Below are 23,396 nucleotides of genomic sequence, written 5' to 3'. Positions count from 1 at the left end.
AATGGTAAAATCAGGGGCAAACCTAAATCAGGTTATGGAAAACATTGACCAATCAAGTAGAAGAATGAACTCGAATGACTTTACAGTGATAATAGGGGGAGCAATGATGTATCAAAGAATTTAGCAGATGAAGCTACAAATACTCTCCAAAAAAATATGGCAAAGCTAACCCACACAATGGAGTAGTGGCCAACTTACCATACAGATTAGATTTACCTGAATGGTCTGTAGTTAATTATGAAATAAGTAGAGTAAATGAGAAATACAAGACCATCTGTAAGCATTTTAAAAATGTATCAGTCGTAGATGTAAGTAAATTTAATAGGCTAGAGCATACAAGACATGGTCAACATTTAAATTGGTCTGGGGAAAATAGATTAAGTAAAGAAATTAGTGAGGTAATACTGAGTATAATGAATAGAAATGTATATAATAGGAAGGAAAGCATAGCATTACCTGATATTTTATCACAACAGGGAAACGACTAGATCTAGTCATGTTATGTAATAAAACCTGGCCTAGCTTGATGAAACAATCGTATAAATCTAATGCTGACAATATCTGTATTAACACATCCTTAGATATTAATGGACAATACGCAGTTGATGATGGAAATAGTGAAATGAATATCAATAAGCAATTAAAACAAACAAGCAATGAAATAAATTCCAAAAATAATGTCCTAAGCTTGCTATTCAAGGCTTAGATGGGAAAATTATTGAATTGGAAACTGTAATAGATAATGAAAAATGTGATACTCTTTGTTTGTCCGAGCATTGGTATAAGTATGAAGAAATGAAGAGTGCACACTTGCCTGGTTATAAAATGGCCGCAAGCTTTTGTAGATCTAAATATAATAGGGGAGGTACATGTATTTTTGTAAGAAAATAAATGGCTACTGAGGAACTTAAACTTGATCACTATCATCAGGAAAAAGATTTTGAAGGTTGTGGTATTGTAATTGATTCCCTTCAACTATTAATCCTTTGCGCAACAGCCCTGAAGGGCCTTGCCTTACCTACCAACTGCCGGTCTCCCTCCCATGCTTTCCTTCGTCACCTCTAAGCGTGGAGATCTTCAACCAGTATTGGAATAGCCGGGGGGTCAGCCCGACGTATCCCCAGCCGTTATAGTAGGTTTCCGGGACCGGATTACTCTCACGAAGCTCCCCTTAACCCGCTCGGCTACGGAGGAGGACCTTCGAAATTTATAGAACTCCTGACAGCAATATTAATGTCTTTTTTTCATAATTTTATAAAAGTCATGGATTATCTGACAAAAAAGAATCATAAACTAATTATATGTGGAGATTTAAATATTGATTTTTTAGTTAAGCATACCCATACTAAAAAAATGAATAACTTATTAAAACAATTCAATTTAAATGCTATAATTGACAAACCAACTAGGACTACAATTACTTCTCAAACATGTATGGATCAAATAATCGCTAATATTACTAAACGTGATTGCATATCAAGTATAGGTGAAGCTGGACTGTCTGACCATTCGTATCAGAAACTTGAAATTAATAATCTTAACTTAAAAACTCACAAAAATAAAATCAATAAGGATGCTATATATACCAATAAAAGAAATTTTAGTATAGAATATATTAATTATTTTAACCAACTCTTAAAATCTGAAACGTGGGAAGATGTGTACAGAGCTCAATCTGTCAACGACGTATTTAATGCCTTCATAAATATATTCCAGTACAACTTTGAATTAGCCTTTCCTGCCAAACCATTTAGAAATAAGCAATCTCCAATTAAAAAATGGATAACGAAAGGAATTATAATATCATGTGAAAAGGAAAAATGCTGTATAGGCTTAGTAAAGTAAATGCCGACCCTTATTTTAAAGAGTATTTTAGATCCTATAAGAAAACTTACAAACAGGTAATTGCTGGTGCAAAGAAATATGAATATGATAAATTAATTACCACTTCAAATAATAAAAGTAGAGCTATGTGGAATATTATTAAACAAGAATCTGGAACGATATATGATATACCTGCAATTAATAAAATACTAGTGGCAAATGAAGAAATAACTCAACCCCCAAAAATAGCTGAAAACTTCAATTCCTTCTTTATAAATCAAATTGATAAATTAATCCAACAACTCCCTGCACATAAAAATAGATATCAAGAAATTAAAACTAGTAATCACTCTATGTTCATATATCCCGTAACTGAACACGAACTTGATTCTCTCATAAATGCCCGCATGAGGAAGAAAAGTGCAGGTTATGATGGGATACCAGATGCTATAATTAAAAAATGTTCCGCCAATATCTTAAAAGTGCTTACCTTTTTATGTAATGAATCTTTTAGAGCCGGAGTTTTCCCAGACAAGCTTAAATTATCAGGAGTTATACCTATTTATAAAAAGGGTAACACCTCAAGTATTGATAATTATAGACCAATATCTCTATTATCATGGTTCGATAAAATCCTACACGGACTAATGCATAAAAGATTGAAAGACTTTCTTACAAAATTTAATATAATTACGTCTAGTCAGCATGGATTCATAGAAAATAAGTTTACAGAAACTGCACTTTATGAATTTATTTCTAACATTTTACATTCAATGGATTCAAAGTTAAATACTGTAAATATTTTCTGTGACCTTTCAAAAGCCTTTGACTGTGTTAACCATAAAATACTAATTTAGAAATTATGTAAGTATGGGATTAGAGGCACATCCAATGATTGATTTAAATCATATCTATCAAAAAGAATGCAGTATGTTGAAGTTACTCATAATGCTAGTCATTATCATTCAAATGTTTTGCCTCTAAAACATGGTGTACCCCAAGGTTCCATTTTGGGACCCTTACTTTTTCTTATCTTTATTGATGATCTTCCAGCTAATATTAACGACTCTAATGTAATTCTTTTTGCTGACGATACTAATATTATAACTAAGCACGGTGACATGTGCCAAGTGGAAATTGTAACTAATAAAGTACTAACCGATTTGACACAATGGTGTATCGAAAATAAGCTAATTTTGAATAGATCAAAAACTGCCTATATACTTTCCACAATCTACAAAAGATAAATTGTCCCAAACCTATACTAAAAATAAATAATGATACTATTAATTGTGTACAACATACAAAATGTTTAGGTGTTGTTGTTGATGAAAATATGAATACTCATACTGATGTATTACTCTCCAAATTAAGCTCAGTCTGTTATGGACTTAAGGTATTAAGCAAAATATGTAGTAAAGAAACCGTTCTAACGGCTTATCATGCAAACTTTCACTCAAGATTAAGATATGGGATTATGTTTTGGGGAAACACACCTGGTGCCAAACAGTTGTTTATCTTACAAAAAAGAGTCGTTAGAATCAAGGTAACTTAATAGTGTACATTCGTATGGAACGATGAAGAAAGATGACATTCATTATGAAAGCCACAGGACATCTAATTTTAATAATAGTGTTTACTTTCATGGATATAAATTGTACAACCAATTGCCTAAGAAATTGAAAGACTGTCCACTGAACACACCTTCTGTCAAAAAAGTACCGGGAATTTGTAATTTAAAAGGCCCGCACAAATGATTTTTTTAAAACTCTTTTTTCCCTAAGTTGGTAGCTCTGTACTTAATTACTATGCCAAACATGAGCGCGATCTGTCAACCAGTTTGTTTACAGCAGCAGGTTGAATCAGTCCACTTCAGTAGTGCATCACGATTTTTACAATGAACGAAATTATTGAAAAAAGACTTTGCCTTAAATTTTGTGTTGCGAACGGAATTTCGTGTGCTGACTCGCTAAAAATGTTAGAAAAGACTTATGTGAATCAGTTTTATCAAAAAACGGGCTTACGAGTGGTAGTACAAAGCGTTCAAGGAAGGCCGAGAGATCGTCGAAGACATGCCTCGTTCTGGACGACCTTCGACCTCTTCAACTGATGAAAACATGGAAAAAAGTGAAGGAAATTGTGCTCGATAATCGCCATTCCAGCTTAAGAGAGATAGCTACTCACCTTAACATCTCTCACGAGTCTGTTCGTTCGATTTTGGTGGATATTTTGGGCATGAGACGCGTCGCCGCACTGCTTGTTCCAAAAGAGCTGAATTTTCTTCAAAAAGAATACCTTAAGCAGGTCTCTTTAGACATGCTGGATCGCGTCAATTCTGATCCCACATTCATGGAACGCATCATAACTGGTGATGAGACATGGGTCTACGAGTTTGACATGCAAACAAGTCAACAGTCATCAGAATGGAGGATAAAAGAGGAGCCGAAACCGAAAAAACCACGTCAAAGTCGCTGAAAAGTCAAGGTGATGCTCATTGTTTTCTTCGATATTCGTGGTTTGGTGCATCATGAATTCGTTCCAGAGGGACAGACGGTCAATAAAGAATACTATTTGGCCGTATTGAAGCGTTTGCGTGAGAAAATCCATCAGAAACGGCCAGATTTGTGGAAGATCAATTCATGGATTTTACATGACGATAATGCGCCATGGCATAGAGCGACAGTTGTGACCGAATTTAAGGCCAAAAACACAATAAATACCATCGAACAACCACAGTATTCACCAGATCTGGCCCCGTGTGACTTCTTTATGTTTCCAAAATAAAATTGCGCTCCGGGGTACCCGTTTTGGCTCGATTGAAGCCATAAAGCAAAATTCGTGGAAGGAGCTGAAGGCCATACCGGAAAGCGCCTATAAAAAGTGTTTCCAAGACTGGAAAAAACGCTGGCATGTGTGTGTTGCATCAAATGGGGCCTACTTTGAAGGCGACAAAATAAATGAAAAATTTTCCTTTTATTTAACAATTCCCGGTACTTTTTTGACAGAATATATATAAAAATCAACTTAAAAGTATGCATATCATTGTTTTTATTCGGCTGTGGAATTTTTTCAAATCAAATTTGATTAATTATCAATTGTTATCTACATTTTATATTAGTAATGTATAATACTATATAATACATTGTAATGTTATATGACGTTTCCTATACCAATCTTGTAATTAATGTTACATGTATGGTTCTTACAGGAAATAAATCTATCTAAATCTATCGATTATATTTTATCTTGTTTTTTCTTTTCGTTCATTAATTATTTTTTTTGTTGTTCTTTGATTTTTTTACTTAGATTTTTGTGCCATGTTTGGTTAATTTGCAAAGATGGGGAAGAGTGTTGATATGATGAAATTGACGAATGGACACTCAGAAACATCCATGCCCAGGCCGAGATTCGAACCCAGGACCCCTGGTGTCGTAGCGCAATGTGCTAACCACTCCGCCACGTGGACCGGCTTTTATTGTTGTGAGCGTGAAGTGAGCAAGGGGAATAATGACTTATATTACTCTGGAATGCTACAAAAACAAACATAAAAGCCTATTACCGGGCATAGGAAGAAAGAAGGGGCATCGGAACATTGAGGACTGCCACTCGAATGGCATCTAAAGCATCAATTTACAAAAAAAAACAAGAAATGCGATTTACGAGTTAGCACACATCAAGAGTTACTATTCAGGTTCGTTGATAGATGCAAGAATATGTTGTTACATTTTCAAAAATAACTTTAAAGGTTATATTTTTTATATTTTTAAAAAGTTGCACCCATAAAAACACGAACTCACACGCCTGTGCCTACCTTTCCAGCGACACCACGATTCACCACTGATGGTAGTAATATGTTAGGCCTAGGGGGAAACTTTTTGGTGCATGTCATGACAACGTCCACCATCTTGGTGACCGCCATCTTGGATCCAACTTCATTCATTTAAATGGGAAGACGGGCGTATCGTTTTGAGCTAGAATTTCACAAGGAATTCAGTGGTGAAGTCAGATTTATGAAAACTTTAATGACAAGGAAGTTATGGGCATATGAAAGTGATAATTACGTATCATTTGCAGGTGCTGAACCATGCCATTGACCAAGGCCGAACGAATTCAGATCATCAAGCTATAGAAGTCGTGCTGTAGCTCGTGATTTCATCGAACGGAACCCTCAACGGAATCCAGTGTCGCACGTTACAGTGTCCCAATTGCTGACCAGGTCCGAAGAGAGCGGCACAGTCCAGGACAGGCCACGATCTGGTAGACCGAGAACTGCCACAGACGAAGGAACAGCATCGGCAGTGTTAGCATCGTTTGTCAAGTCTCCGCAACACAGCACAGGTCGAATGTTTGCGCAATGTGGTGTCAGCCAGAGTTTAATTTGCTGGGTGTTAAAGAGGTTAAGTTGCACTCGTACAAACTGCAGCTGCAGTACCATCTCTCTGAGGACGACCCGGATAGGAGAATGCAGTTTTGTGAATGGGCTGTGAAGCAAATTCGCCAGTAGTAATGGCAGCACTATGTTCCTACGCGTCAGCAAAAATTTGATGCGCCTGGTGTTATGTTACATCCGGTGTAGCGGGGTACGAGCGATTTTATTGTTGAGTCAGCAGAACGTGACTGTTGACATTGAAGGCATCGGGAAGCGGTGGGGGGAGGGGGGTCAATGGATTTGTCACGTTGTTTCTTGATGTATGCTAACCTAACACGTGCGTATGTTTGTGTGTGTGTGGAGGAAATGCGCGCGCAACCATTGCGTATGATTCAAAGACATGAAGAAATGATTTAAAGATGGCGCCGAAGGTGCTTTACCCCCCCGAAAGTTTAGTGGCTAAGGTTATTGCTCTGTAAAACAAGAGGCGTCGAGGGTTCGATTCCTGGTAGAGTCAATATTGATTGATTGATAGATTGAGTTAGTTTTTTAAGTCAATTTTATGCACGGCAAAACTAATCAGGATTGGAGCTACAGTTGAAAAGTGGTGATTCGGACCACTATGTGCCTCCACCGAGTATCGAATCTGGGACCCCTTGATTACAAGTCGACGATGTCAATATTGAATGGTCTCGATTAGCCTGGGTGTAAGGCAACAAAATGTTTGAGTTCGAAAATCGAGTTGGGTTAGTGGTTAATGTTGTCATCTGGCAATGAAGAGGTCGCGGGTTCGATTCTCTAGGTAGTTAAATTAGGCCAATTGTTTAGCCCCGCCATTATAGGTCCCCGATTAGTCCATCTGTGCATAAATAGTGTTTGAATAAAATCAATATGGCGGCCTTGGGTTAGTGGTTAATGTTGTCGCCTGGTAATGAAGAGGTCGCGGGTTCGATTCTCTAGGTAGTTAAATGAGGCCAATTATTTTGTCCCGCCATTATAGGTCCCGATTAGTCCATCTGTGCATAAATAGTATTTGAATAAAATCAAAATGGCGGCCGCGTTTTGTGTTTAGCGGCGGCGGCGGCGACCGGGGCGCGGCGAGGCGCGGGGCGGGGCGGCGCGGCGCGGGGCGGGGCGGCGCGGAGCGGCGTGGCGCGGGGGGTGTTTTTTTTTTTCCGCGAGATGTTTCAACCAAGTGGTTGAGGGTTCGATTCCCAATGTTGGTGAAAATTGGATATTCAATTGTATTTGTTTAAAAGTTCCGATTAGCTTTTTTGTGCACAAAGAGAAAATGAACTAATTGGAAATAGGATGTTTATGCTGTAATGAAAAGGTCCCGGGTTCGATTCACAATGTCAAATTGGCTGATAATGATGTTTTTTTTTTTTAAAAAAAAAAGAAGTGTGTTGAGTCCCCATTAGTATTTAGGCAGGAACAGATATTAAAAATCAAAACAAAATGCCTTTTGATTACAACGCAAAGACTTTACCGCTTATGTATAAAGATAAATTAGAATCTGTTGTTTTGCCGTGTAGGGCCCCAGTACCGATTAGCTTAAATGCATAAAGAGTAGGTAAAATAAGCAAGATGGCCGTCACTATTGTTTTGTGATCAAAGAGGAGTCACAGGTTCGATTCAATCAAAGGAGGCAAGATTCTATGTTTCAATTCCATGTAAAAGTCTAAAGTTATGTTTCGATTAACCTCAATGCATAAAGAGGAATTAAACAAAAACAAGCAAAATGGCGACAGATGTGATAAAAGAAAAATTGAATTAGTTTTTTATAGTGACAAGAAAAAATAGCGAATCATTGTTAGAAATAGAATGAAAATAAAGATACTTGCCTTTGCGTGTCCAGCGCTGTGCAGAAAAGCTCTCATGCTTTATCTCCGACAAGTCCACAATACACATTTTTTTTATTGTATAGTTAATTATTAATGTTGTTATTAACACAGATTCTTACCAGTGTGAAGAAAAGCTCTCATGCTTTATCTCCGACAAATTCACAATACACACTTTTTCATTATATAGTTAATTATTATTGTTGTTATTAACACCGAGTTTTACCAGTGTGAAGAAAAGCTCTCATGCTTTATCTTCGACAAGTCCACAATACACACTTTTTCATTATATAGTTAATTATTAATGTTGTTATTAACGATTGTTACCAGTAAAAATATAAACCATGAGGATTTTTAAAAGGGTGATAAGTGAAAAAAGCCAAGACATATATTTTATCCCTGTTTATTACCAATATTTACAAAATTCAAAAGAGCCGCACACACACACACACACACACACACACACACACACACATACATATGTAAAATGTTTATATTGTGTCACCAGTTTATCAGCATGTTATTTAACAAGTTTTTATTCTTCAAGTTTGTTCACTCACCCACATAAGGAATTGTGTCACTATCATATCCATTTTCTGCTGCAACCACTGAATTAAAATGTTTCACTATTTTTTCCACAAGCATGTTCTCGCAAAAAACAAACACTTCTTTGGAAAGTCTTTTTCCGTCGATGTTTTGTATAGACAAAGGCTCAGGTTTTGTACATCCATGTAGATGGGAAAGCACAAACTTCTCCTTATTACATGCATGGACAGGGGAAATATCTGTGCTACGGTTCCCTGGAGATAGTGTTCATCGCAGAAAGTTCGTGGCGGAACTTTATGAAGATATTTGTGTGCATCGAGCATGCGAAAGTTATGTGTGAAACAGTGTCGCCGTATCTGAAATCATATTTTGGAAACTGTGTGGAATCTTGCATTCTCGACCTTCGCGAACAATGTTTCGGTTGCACAGATATTTCCCCTGTCCATGCATGTAATAAGGAGAAGTTTGTGCTTTCCCATCTACATGGATGTACAAAACCTGAGCCTTTGTCTATACAAAACATCGACGGAAAAAGACTTTCCAAAGAAGTGTTTGTTTTTTGCGAGAACATGCTTGTGGAAAAAATAGTGAAACATTTTAATTCAGTGGTTGCAGCAGAAAATGGATATGATAGTGACACAATTCCTTATGTGGGTGAGTGAACAAACTTGAAGAATAAAAACTTGTTAAATAACATGCTGATAAACTGGTGACACAATATAAACATTTTACATATGTATGTGTGTGTGTGTGTGTGTGTGTGTGTGTGTGTGCGGCTCTTTTGAATTTTGTAAATATTGGTAATAAACAGGGATAAAATATATGTCTTGGCTTTTTTCACTTATCACCCTTTTAAAAATCCTCATGGTTTATATTTTTACTGGTAACAATCGTTAATAACAACATTAATAATTAACTATATAATGAAAAAGTGTGTATTGTGGACTTGTCGAAGATAAAGCATGAGAGCTTTTCTTCACACTGGTAAAACTCGGTGTTAATAACAACAATAATAATTAACTATATAATGAAAAAGTGTGTATTGTGAATTTGTCGGAGATAAAGCATGAGAGCTTTTCTTCACACTGGTAAGAATCTGTGTTAATAACAACATTAATAATTAACTATACAATAAAAAAAAAGTGTATTGTGGACTTGTCGGAGATAAAGCATGAGAGCTTTTCTGCACAGCGCTGGACACGCAAAGGCAAGTATCTTTATTTTCATTCTATTTCTAACAATGATTCGCTATTTTTTCTTGTCACTATAAAAAACTAATTCAATTTTTCTTTTATCACATCTGTCGCCATTTTGCTTGTTTTTGTTTAATTCCTCTTTATGCATTGAGGTTAATCGAAACATAACTTTAGACTTTTACATGGAATTGAAACATAGAATCTTGCCTCCTTTGATTGAATCGAACCTGTGACTCCTCTTTGATCACAAAACAATAGTGACGGCCATCTTGCTTATTTTACCTACTCTTTATGCATTTAAGCTAATCGGTACTGGGGCCCCACACGGCAAAACAACAGATTCTAATTTATCTTTATACATTAGCGGTAAAGTCTTTGCGTTGTAATCAAAAGGCATTTTGTTTTGATTTTTAATATCTGTTCCTGCCTAAATACTAATGGGGACTCAACACACTTCTTTTTTTTTTTTAAAAAAAAAACATCATTATCAGCCAATTTGACATTGTGAATCGAACCCGGGACCTTTTCATTACAGCATAAACATCCTATTTCCAATTAGTTCATTTTCTCTTTGTGCACAAAAAAGCTAATCGGAACTTTTAAACAAATACAATTGAATATCCAATTTTCACCAACATTGGGAATCGAACCCTCAACCACTTGGTTGAAACATCTCGCGGAAAAAAAAACACCCCCCGCGCCGCGCCGCCCCGCGCCGCCCCGCCCCGCGCCGCGCCGCGCCCCGGTCGCCGCCGCCGCCGCCGCTAAACACAAAACGCGGCCGCCATTTTGATTTTATTCAAATACTATTTATGCACAGATGGACTAATCGGGACCTATAATGGCGGGACAAAATAATTGGCCTCATTTAACTACCTAGAGAATCGAACCCGCGACCTCTTCATTACCAGGCGACAACATTAACCACTAACCCAAGGCCGCCATATTGATTTTATTCAAACACTATTTATGCACAGATGGACTAATCGGGGACCTATAATGGCGGGACTAAACAATTGGCCTAATTTAACTACCTAGAGAATCGAACCCGCGACCTCTTCATTGCCAGATGACAACATTAACCACTAACCCAACTCGATTTTCGAACTCAAACATTTTGTTGCCTTACACCCAGGCTAATCGAGACCATTCAATATTGACATCGTCGACTTGTAATCAAGGGGTCCCAGATTCGATACTCGGTGGAGGCACATAGTGGTCCGAATCACCACTTTTCAACTGTAGCTCCAATCCTGATTAGTTTTGCCGTGCATAAAACGGACTTAAAAAACTAACTCAATCTATCAATCAATCAATATTGACTCTACCAGGAATCGAACCCTCGACGCCTCTTGTTTTACAGAGCAATAACCTTAGCCACTAAACTTTCGGGGGGTAAAGCACCTTCGGCGCCATCTTTAAATCATTTCTTCATGTCTTTGAATCATACGCAATGGTTGCGCGCGCATTTCCTCCACACACACACAAACATACGCACGTGTTAGGTTAGCATACATCAAGAAACAACGTGACAAATCCATTGACCCCCCTCCCCCCACCGCTTCCCGATGCCTTCAATGTCAACAGTCACGTTCTGCTGACTCAACAATAAAATCGCTCGTGGCCCGCTACCACCGGATGTAACATAACACCAGGCGCATCAAATTTTTGCTGACGCGTAGGAACATAGTGCTGCCATTACTACTCAGTTGTTAGTGGCTAAATAACATAAAATTTGAAGGCAGTAACAATATTTTAAAAAATACTGTTTTTTACCTAACTTTGTGAATTAAATACTAGTACATTTTGTCAAATTATAAATAAAATATACCTATCTCTTTGATATTTGTACTAAAGTGAAGAAAATGTTACTAAAACTTGGCTAGTACAGCAAATCTTAGACTTTTAGCTTTATTTGTCCGTAACTGGATATAATTGTAACTTGTTAATCTCGCCAAACACAATTTTTACCTCAATTTTGGAAGCTAGCTGAACTTTAGCGTTTCGAATTACATATAGTGAAGGCCTCTATAGTGGAAAAATACACCCAGTCTGTAAAAATTTGGAAATGTTGTCTCCTTGTCTGTCGAACCAGACCAAGAGTGTTCTCAGGTGTTTCAATATATTTCTTAACATAACTAACTTTTTAAAAATGCAGGTAGCTTAGTTTGTATAGCGCTAGGCTTTTAACCTATCTGTCCAGGGTTCAAGTCCCTGGCAGGGTTGTTACAATTTTAGATTTTGTCATCGGATCTTGTGCAGACTTCAAATTTCATAAGTTATAAGCAATCTAAGTTAATTTTGGGAGTGGGCCAAATTGGTTCCTCATATAAAAAGCAATGACCAAATTGGTCGTAGCGCCTATGACCCTACTTGGGTTCATCCTCCAAAACATCTGCTTCGAGTCTCCGATGCCATGGTGGAGCCCGTTCAGGTTCTACCGCCCACAAGTGCGTTCCTTCGCCAATCCAGCGAAGGTGAGAATAATAGAGCGCAACCCTCTATATATACATTCAGCTCACTGTTGGTCACCCCTTGATCTAGTTATTTTCATGCAATCACCTACATTTAGTGAATTTTGCCGTCTTTCTGTTTGATCTGTTAAATAAGCCAGTCAATAAAAATATACTTACATAGAAAAATCCTGATATAGTTGGATTCTCAAAAATATATACAATCAGTGTTCTTGATACATTTAGCACCTGAGATAGTATAAATCAAAATCTAGTTAGTGTTGGCATGTGTGCTTCTGGTACATGTAGTTACTTGAAAAAGCAAATATTGGTTGTGTAAAAAATAGCCTCCTTGTGAAACAATGAAAAATTAACATTATATCATAGCATTAGTTGCAACTGCTTCTTGCAGATTAACAAAGCTCTGGCGTGTGGTCGTACATCACCTATAATCCTTTGTAAGGTTCGTGTTGTCCTATAAATTGTCGATATACATGCTAAGTCCCTAGTTACAGCCTAAGCTTTTAGCTTCAATCAGAGGATTTCAGTGTTCAGATAGTGATTGTAGCCTAGTGTAATAAACCAAATGGAAATAACCCAAGTGTTGATGCACCCAAAGAAGCCAGTAATACTTCAAAAATACCTTGAAAAACGCTATAAGGCTAAATAATTCTTCTAGAATAGTAAAAAAGTTTGGAAAGTGGACCTAGGCCCCTAAGCCGTCTGTTAACTTCGTCTTGTCCTGTGTATTGTCAATATATTGATAAATGGTTATATGTAAGGGGAAAAAACAATGTTGGTAAGCGTCCAAATATGGACCCTCGGTAAAGGGGTTTCAGTCTTTATAGACACACAATAATTTTCGTTACACTAAAAATTTGGCCTCGTATTAAGGTAAATAGTCGAAATGATAAACATTTCGTGTACTTTATCCAGTAAGGCTTAGCTAGAAATACAATAAATGCGTTACAGACATAAAAATTAAGCAAGGTTTGATATTCTAGTGGCACATAATAAATATAAAATATCCTTTAAAATACTCTGACAAATAGTTGTGGGTTGTCTGAGATCAAAATTTTCAAGCCCTCTCTCCTGCATAAATAGGCTCTAGAATTCACTAAGCCTCAAAATAATATTGGGTACATAAAATAAAAAGCAGATGGAGAGTGGTGCTGATCGCATCATCTCCAAAATAGCAAAAACAAAAGTATATAGAGCTCTATCTGGTATATTTAGAAAACTTTTACCTAGTATAGCAGTAACAAAATACTCAGCAAACTCTAAAATAAACAAACTTTCCTACGTGGCAGGCGTAACCTGCCCTAAATAAATACATATAGAAATACAGAACCAAAAATAGCATAGTGGAAATCAGTAAACCCTAATAATAATAACAATAATAATAATATATTCTGTGGCTTACATTTTAGCTAAAAGTACTTTTTTTTAGTGTTTTTGAAAAAATTAAATAAATACTAAACTCTAAGTTTAAAAATTTGTAAATGTATATATGATACAAAACAAAATAAATAAAAATTAATACATACCCTGCAAAAAATCAATAAAAAAGTTGAAAACCTCTCTTTGTGCATCCAAAATATAATAACAAATCCTTCCTGACTGGATTAAATTGTGTTATTTGAGTAATAATAAGCCTAAACTTGTAAAATAAACAAATAAAAGTTGAGAACACACACTTTGTGTGTCGAAAATGTAACTAAAAATCTTTCCTGAACAGATAGAATTGTGTTATTTGAGTAATAATAAGCCTGAACTTGTGAAATAAACAGATAGAAGTTGAGAACACACACTTTGTGTGTCGAAAATGCGACTAAAAGTCTTTCCTGAACAGATTGAATTGTATTATTTTGGTAATAATAAGCCTAAACTTGTGAAATAAACAGATAGAAGTTGAGATCACACACTCTGTGTGTCGAAAATGCGACTAAAAGTCTTTCCTGAACAGATTGAATTGTATTATTTTGGTAATAATAAGCCTAAACTTGTGAAATAAACAGATAGAAATTGAGATCACACACTCTGTGTGTCGAAAATATAACTAAAAGTCTTTCCTGAACAGATTGAATTGTGTTATTTTGGTAATAATAAGCCTAAACTTGTGAAATAAACAGATAGAAGTTGAGAACACACACTTTGTGTGTCGAAAATGTAACTAAAAGTCTTTTCTGAACAGATAGAATTGTGTTATTTGAGTAAAAAATAGGCATAAACTTGTAAAATAATAAGTTAAAAAGTTGTAAAAATATCTTTGCGAGTCCAAAATTTAATAAAAAATGTTGCCTGAATAGTACAAATAGTGTTATTTTTGTAAAAATAAGGATAAGCTGTGAAAATGTTTGACATAAAGTCAAAGTTTGGTAAAAAATAAACTCAAAATTAAGTTAAATAGCACACAGTAACATACATTTACTACCTAAATCAATAATCAAAGGGTCCTAGGTTCGTTACCCCGTGATAAAAGCAAATGGTGAAAACTGTAGGCCCCGTCCCTAATAGCTCTCCCTTCTTCATAGTACAGATAAAAAAAACCTGCGCTAAAGCGTCCTGTGCCTTGGAGGCAAACCTGAGCGGAATATTAATTGGCGGCGGAAACCGCATAGCTTCAGAGATTTGACCCTTGCTGCGCATTCTCAGACATCCTTTGTTGTCTGGTTGAATCCCTCCCCTGCCCTACAGTATTGCATACCTTTCTCCTGTTCTTGCGTACTGGTTAACCTTGGAAAAACCGGTTCTGAAAATCTACCGACGCGTTCTCTGATTGGTCAATTGGGTTCTTTCTTTGTCCTAGCGTTCTGACGTCATTTGACCTTGAACGCGCTTCCCCCCAAAATTCCTTTCTCCTCTACCTTCAGCGCGGAGTTCACCGTCTTCTGTCTAGCGTGTTGCACCATCGTGTTTCATACAATAATAACATATATTATTACATAGTACTAATTAATAATATTACATATCGTGGGTTCGAGTACCTGGACCGTCCCCAATCGTAATTGAACCTGTACCTACACCCATTACCACCGTTCATAGCGGTTCATAAACCATAGAAAACTTATTTTCAATATTATAAACATTAATATTATCGATTTATACATTACATACTTTGCAGTAATGAATATAAAACCATATGCATAACGTTTAGTACCTCTAATTACCTTCTATATACATATTTTTCATAAAATAAATAAATATATATTCATAAAAAGTTATAAACATGCAAATACATAAATGTAAAGTACTCTAAGTACTTGCTAATAAATTCTAAGTACATGCAAATGAATTAAAACCCGTGCAAATGAATTATAAGTACTTGCAAATAAATTGCGAATATTAAACGCCCGAGGGCACAAACAGCCACTGGCGTATTCCGATACTACTCCCGGATCTCAATTCACGAAGATTTGTGCAAAGCTCGGCTGCAGCTCTTGCATGAAGCAAGGGAAAAGTTTGGTGCTGCCACTACGAGAGACGGGAAGATCCTCGTCATAAGGGACGATCAAAGATTCTTCATTTCTACAAAGGAAGAGCTGCGGAACATGAAGTAAAATGTGCCTGTTGTGCCTTGGAAACTACACGGACAATGACAATCCTTTACAGTTTTCAAGTTCATGATCATTAACCTTTCATCATATTCACTTCTCAAGACATTATATACACATCCGTTTATTTCCACAAAATAGCGTTGAAACCTCATTTTTTCTCACAGATTTTTAAACGTACATATACTTTTTCCATTTTGTCAAATTGCCTATTTCTATATTTTTAAATTGCATCTTGCATATTTGTATTTTGAATTATTTCTTTCATTTATATACACACATTTTTGAAATCTACATTGTTGCCCAAATTTTGCAACCCTAGCGTATTAACATATATATAGTATATATACCCCTTTGTTTTTTGTGTATTTTCTCGTTTTGCTTATTTGTATCATTATTTATAGGTGTAATCATTTCCTGCATTCTTGTATCCTACTCATATTTTTTTTTATCTTACTCATTTTTATTAGTAGATTTCTTTTTCTTTTTAAAATCATATATTCATAATTACTTATATGTTCCAAGTATGATGATTAAGCCACATACAATTACATTTTGGATGACAAGATATTGTTTACCTTGTTACAATATTGTAAGACCCAATGCCTCATTTCTGCCAGGAAAACTAAATGTATATTACAAGACGTTCCAGGCGCTTATTGTTCGGGTAAACTGGAAAGAAACCAGGCTCCGTGAATAGCACACGTGATGAGGTCAGTGGAGTCCTTTCCCCTCCCTTTAGCTTCAGGGACAGTTTTTTCCGTCAGGCACCCTCACCCCCTCCTCCCCGAGTCAGCTATTGTCAATCGCCGCTCCCCAAACAGAAGCTAAGCAACGGCCTCGAGTCATTCCACAAAGAACTGAAAGTGTGCCACTTCAACACGGAAGGTCTGCTAAATTCTTTTGACGAATTTAAATACATAATAAACAAATTAAATTTTCAGATCATAGGAATTACCGAAACGTGGCTTAAACCACATATTTCGAATAACACGGTAGCATTAGATAATTATGATATTATCCGTAATGACAGATGTGATAGGACTCGAGGAGGCGTTTGTTTATATATACACAAATCATTACAATGGAAAGCACTCGAATTGCCTATTCAAAAATATAATGACATCGAAGCCTTAGCTGTCGAGGTAACCGTACAGAAGGTGAAGGTCGGGATATTAGTCGCATACAAACCTCCTAAAGTTAAGTATACACATCTAAGCGATATTGGGGATATCGTGCAATATTTTCATTTGAATTATGCTCATTACGTTGCGATTGGTGATCTCAACGTAAATATGTTGAAACAAAATGAACCCAACACGCGATTCTTAAACGACATCATTGCCGAGGCTCACGGTAAGCAAATCATCACAAAGCCCACGAGGGTAACGCCAACGTCAAGGACTTTAATCGACGTTATCATCTGCTCTGATAACCTGAAGGTGACCCACGTCGATCAGAATATAATGTCCGGTATATCAGACCATCACCTAACATACGCCGTGTTCGGAATCAACTGCACCAAAAAATATAACAAATTGGTTCAAGTCAGAAGCTTTAAGAACTTTAACGAAAGCGAGTTTAACAAAGACGCGGGAAATATTAATTGGGACTTAATATGCAGCAAACACGACGTAAACGAATCCGTTTTTCTCTTGAACAGCAACATTATTGCGTTGGCTGACAAACATTTTCCAGTAAAAACGTTTCGAGTAACTAGACCACCCGCCCCTTGGATATCTGCAAAAGTAAAAGAATTTTGGAAAATACGCGATTACTTTCACCTGAAGTATGTTAACACCGGAGATCAAGACGCGCTTCTCTCTTATAAATATTTTAAAAATCGTGCGAAAAAAGCCGTGAGAAACGCAAAATTCCACCATTATGACCGGGTTCTCAATGAAAAAGTTAAAAACGCTAGAGCATTTTGGCAGACATTAAAACGAGAGGGAGTTGTTACTAATAAGTTTAACCAAAAATTACCCTCAAGTGTACTCAATGCGGATGCAATAAATGACTTTTTTGTAAATTCTGCTTGTCAGCAAACAAACACGACCGAGGTTGAGAAATTAATCGAGTCATATAAAACACGGCAGACAAGCGAAACCTTCAAACTGAAGAAGGTTAATGAGGCTACCGTGTTAAAAGAGGTCAAAAAACTACACTCCAATGCCAAGGGTCATGATGGCATCAGTCTAAAAATGTTGAGACTCTGCATCCCGCATTACCTAAAGAGCCTAACTCACATCATAAACTGCTCTCTTTCTCAAGGGGTATTTCCCGAAGATTGGAAAAAGGCTGTAGTGACGCCGGTACCGAAAACCACTGTTTCCCTTGATGTTAAAGATCTAAGACCAATAAGCGTACTGCCAATTATGTCTAAAGTTATAGAACGCATAGTAAAAGAACAATTAGTAGACCATCTGATGTTGCATGACCACTATTCTCCACATCAATCAGGCTTCAGGAAACAGCACAGCACGGTAACTACTTTAGTTAGCGTTGTTGATGACATAGCCAAGGGGATGGATAATGGTAAAATTTCGTTTCTGGTACTCCTTGATTACACCAAGGCATTTGACTCCATAAACCACAACCTTTTGGCAGAGAAATTGAAATCTATCGGCATAAGAAATAAGGAATTGTTATGGTTTCGGTCTTATCTAACGAACAGGCAACAATGTGTAAAATTAGTACATGAGAATAAATCGTGCATGTCTAAATGGCTTGATATCAAACAAGGAGTACCACAAGGAAGTATTCTAGGACCTATCCTATTTTCGCTATACATCAAAGATTTTAATGATTCACTAAAACACTGCAAATACCACCAGTATGCGGATGACACACAAATATATATACAAACACCATTAAGAAACAGTGCAATGGCCCTAGAAGCATTGCAACAGGACCTAAATTCAATATCTAAATGGTCTGAATGTAATGCACTCAAATTGAATTCATCCAAGTCTTACATTTTAACTTTAGGCACAACGAGTAACCTCAAAAAGTTAGAACAATTACAACTCCCCCTCCCTACACTGAATAATTCCAAAATAAAGAAAGTAGAAACAGCACGCAACCTTGGCATAATATTGGACGAGAATCTACAATGGGGTTCTCATGTCACACATATAATTAAAAACTCAATAGCCAAACTGAAATCACTTTTTCCATTAAAACATATGCTAAGCAAAGAAACGAAAACTCACCTAGTCAACACACTTGTAATGCCAAAAATTGATTATGCTTCCCCAGTTTTTATAAACATCCACAGTGCTCTAAATTACAAGATACAAAAACTTCAAAACAGTTGCATAAGATTTATACTGAATGTCAAAAGAAGAGAACACATATCCCCGTACTTACAGGAACTTAATTGGTTAAACGTTAAGAATAGGAGAACATTTTTGGCATTGTCTTTATTGTACAGGATCCTGAACAATAAGGAACCAAGATATTTATATGATCAAATTGCTCCGTACAGGAAGAAAGGAAAACAAATTAACCTTCGTCAAAAAACACACTTCACGATTCCTGTACACAGAACAACATTCTATGGGAATTCTTTCATAGTCACCGCAATAAAAGAATGGAATGACCTCCCCCCACCACTGACCTCAGGGGAGCTCCACCCTGCATCATACAAAATAAATCTAAAGAAACATCTGCTGTCCAAACAATAGTGCCTGGCTTTGTCTTTTCTGTAATGAATGGGAATGCGGTATTGGTTGTAGTTTTAGCTGTAATAATTGTATTTTAATTGTGGTATTTAACTCTGTACCTTCAGTACATTAATTGTTTACATTATAAGTAGGAATGTTTTTTTTTAATTTCTTTTTTTTGTATTTTTTTTTTATTATTTCTACTGCAACAAAGATTTTCAAGAAGTGGAAAGTGTCAATTGTAATATGTTTTTTTTTTTTAAAAGGGTTTGTTGTAAGAACGGCCCGCGAGGCCGAAACACGCCCTCTCAATAAAGACGATATTATTATTATTATTATTATTATTATTTCTACAATAAGCCATTCATTTAGATATGAATTTTGTATGTGAAACCACTATCTTCTTAATGTCTCTCAATTTTTCCCCTCCTTCGTTAGTCACACTTATCATTGTTGATGTTCATAGCATTAGTGGTGTATTAAAATCTGTAATTTGCAATGAAGGATAGTCAAAATAATGTATTGTATATTTTATAATATAATTTGATTATTTAATAATTGACACATATTTAATGTGTATAGTAGAATGTGTGTGTCTGTCTGGTTCTTTCCCCCCACCAATCTGCAGTGATTTCGCACCCTGCGGACAGTCACCCGTACATGTGCTCACCCACTCATCCTAACTCATCTCTCATAAGTTGCATCGTAAGTGGAGTACTTAGAGCACATGCATCTCAAGCTGTAATGTGAACGTCCTGTTTGTTGTTGTTTTAGTGCATAGGGTCATTAGTTGGAATGCGTTGCGTATTATTTAAAAAATAAACAAGTTTATGATTAAATTCAATGTTATATCTGAAATGTGAAAAGAATATTACTGGAAAACTTAAAGGGGAGCGGTAGTCCTTTTAGGATTTCACCTCTATCCTGATTAGTCCCGTTGACCAATGAGCGGCGAGGCAGGGATATAGCAAATTAAAGTGACAAATTTCAAGCACAGACATATGCATCATACTTCACAAAGTCACAGAATATCTTGATGCTACGGAGGTTAAATTTGGTAATATACATCAAAAGCAGCAAGAAATTAATTGTTAAGTTGGAGGTATTTTATGAGTTGCCAGCCGAAAATGATATGAACATGCGTTGAATGTGCAATATATATTGAAGGTATGCTAAATGGCTCTCGTTTCATCAAAGCAATGATATTTTGGGATGTTTGTAACGACTTAAGGATAGGTAATATAGTTCATGTACTCACCAACACTTCCTTGTGGGCCCACTTGCGAAGCACAGCATTTCTATCCTGTCCCTGCGTTACCGTCTTGCCTCTGAAAGGTACAAGTAAGACACAAATAACCCATGCTGTAATGTTATTTATTAAGAACTAGAGTTAAATACAACTGGAAGCTTCTCATCAGAGTAGCCTCCAGTTACCTTCCACACTGTTAAGAACGAAACATATTGCAGGAAATGTCACCACTTGCTTCAATCTACAGGCATCAATTTCGCTCAAGTGCAAGTCTGGATTGGTACTCTAAGATGTTTATCTGCCACAAGAACTCAATGTCGCAATATTACCAGGAACTGTACTTTTCAGTAACTGAATCATACACTCAAACCATCATGTCTGGTTTGACTGCTCACTGAATTACAGGTGAAACCAACAAGGCTAAAGTGAAAATTCCTAGTTGAGAGTATTGGGGCTATCTGGGGTTAATGCTAATAAGGTTTAACATGGCAATTTTATGGCTTGTATAAATTTTCATTGCTGTATATAAATAGAGAGAAAGGATTCTCACCTACTGCTTGCACAGTACTCCTCTTGCTAGGTGCCGGTGCATGGATTCTCTTATCCAATTTCATTGGCTTAGGAGACGTGGTGAAGTCCAATCGTAGTCGAACTTCCGTGTTTCCTCAGGCTGTCTTGTCGAAGTCTTCAAAGCGTGGGGAGACCTTATCTGTGAAGCAAAAATGTATTCTTTTAGGACTCCTCAAGTCGTTTCACAACTTTAACTTATGCAAAATGGACAAGGACATCTTCAGGACATATGTAAATGGTGCGTATATAAGAAAAAATAACAAAACCATATCTGTACCGAGATTTTATGCATAAACATAAGGATAATGTTAACTGTAATTGAATCACTGATATGATATTAACAAAAAATAAACCAACTAAAATGTAACAGATATATCATTCCATAGCTCAGAGGCAACGACACAAAGGGTACATTCAAGTCGTTTATTTTATTCTTCACTGCAATCTAAGAAGGATGACATTCCAATAGTGATATTTACTATCTTTTGTACCCTGACACAAATTTCTTCCGGATTCATTCATAGAATTGAAAATCTGCATAAGGTGGTTGAACAGTGCTCTTTTAAATGAACGTGACGGAATTACCAGATCCAAAATGAAAAGTTATAAAAATAATTGATACAAGAGAGCCACAGTAAACTCAACAAAGGGTTCAATGAATTTTCCACACAATTGTATTGACCACTTTTCAGACCTTTGAAAGTAATATTAGAAAATTTTATAAAAGTTATTATAAAAGACCTTCTTGATTGATAAATATAACAGAATAAATATAAACAGTATTTTACACAGAAATAGCTTACCCTATACCAAACTCCCCCTTCCATTTTCATTAAAACAACAAAATGACAGATGTACAATATATTTTATGGCAAAATGTGTATGAACGAGCTTTTGTTATCATGTGAATCCTAACTTTCATAACAAACGTATGTTTTAAAAATGAAATAGCAAAGTAGACACTAGTTTACATTAAAGCATGATTTGTTCAAGAACACGCGCGTATAGTTCTGATAAGGTATATTATGAGCAATTCTAAACAGTCGTCACTTCATTTATTTGTGTACTCACTTATACTAGATCAGTTTATATTAATAATGAAGATATTCCACTGATCACTGAAAATCTGATACCAGTGCAACTGAGAATTGTTAAACTTTGGATAAGCTCACAGTATATATTTGTAAATAATGTAAATATATATTGTATCTTAGTACCTTTCTTTTTTTGTTGGTTGAATACTGTCAAATAGCTTCTAACCATCTGCGAAAGCCAGGCATTTAAAATCTCATTTTCCATAGTTCATTTGTACATATGTTCTATGGAAACCTTTAACTCGCAAGCATTATTATTACAAGCCAACAATGCATTATTCCAAATTGTTTAAAATCATTTGTTAAAAAATTCATGCTAGAATATTCTCCAGATTGCTGTTAGGTTCAAAATAAAGGAATGCATGAATTTTCTCTAGACACTGCACATGGATTGAATTCGTCATTGTCTAGACAGCGTCGGAAACTTATGGGCGCGTGGAGCTCGAACCTACTCAATAATTGGTCTATTATTATTATTATTATTATTATTATTATTATTATTATTATTATATTTATTAAAATGGTAGACACATGTTTCCTATTCAATTCCTGCTGTATTGTAGATATCATCCCCATTAGCCATATTTTCACGCCTATTTAGGCTCAAGACAATTATTACTATTTTGGCTTTCAAGTAGTTCAATAATATCCAAAAAAATATTGATTAAAATATACATAAAGATCGTAAGTAGAGCAGAAAGCATAAGCATTACTTATCAAATTTCCCACACCATATTTACTCTCTTCGTTCTACCCAGCGCTTGGAAAGTGGAAAATGTTGGGGTTATCTTGGGGGATGCCTCTATGGTTTAACGTGGTGACAATAATACAACTGAGGGTCGATGTCTTGCGAAAATTTTGCTAGCTGGGAGGGTGCCATCCCCCTGCATCCTCACTCACTTTGAGTATTGGTTCTACCCATGGAGAGGATTTGCCACTAGGCTATCCTAGGTTATAGGCTAGGCGCCGCCCAAAAATGAGCTGAAGTGACAAGAAAGACAATATCGTAATACTAGCAAAATAAAACAACATGAA

The 23,396-nt window shown here is 36.2% G+C and overlaps 1 long non-coding RNA gene across 1 annotated transcript; it reads right to left on the bottom strand.

The window, feature by feature from the left end:
• Positions 1 to 20,715: 20,715 nt before the first annotated feature.
• On the bottom strand, positions 20,716 to 22,590 carry LOC145994337 (uncharacterized). The gene is made up of 3 exons (XR_014442336.1): positions 22,485 to 22,590; positions 21,248 to 21,406; positions 20,716 to 20,776 (listed from the first exon to the last, which is right to left on the bottom strand). It is a non-coding gene; the product is annotated as an uncharacterized LOC145994337 (long non-coding RNA).
• Between the last annotated feature and the right edge of the window lie 806 nt (positions 22,591 to 23,396).

Source organism: Lepisma saccharinum, chromosome 10 (genome assembly GCF_977018435.1).
Source record: "Lepisma saccharinum chromosome 10, izLepSacc3.1, whole genome shotgun sequence".
NCBI lineage: Eukaryota > Metazoa > Arthropoda > Insecta > Zygentoma > Lepismatidae > Lepisma > Lepisma saccharinum.
The sequence above is the reverse complement of the archived record's forward strand: the minus strand, read 5'-3'. Positions and strand labels throughout refer to the sequence as shown.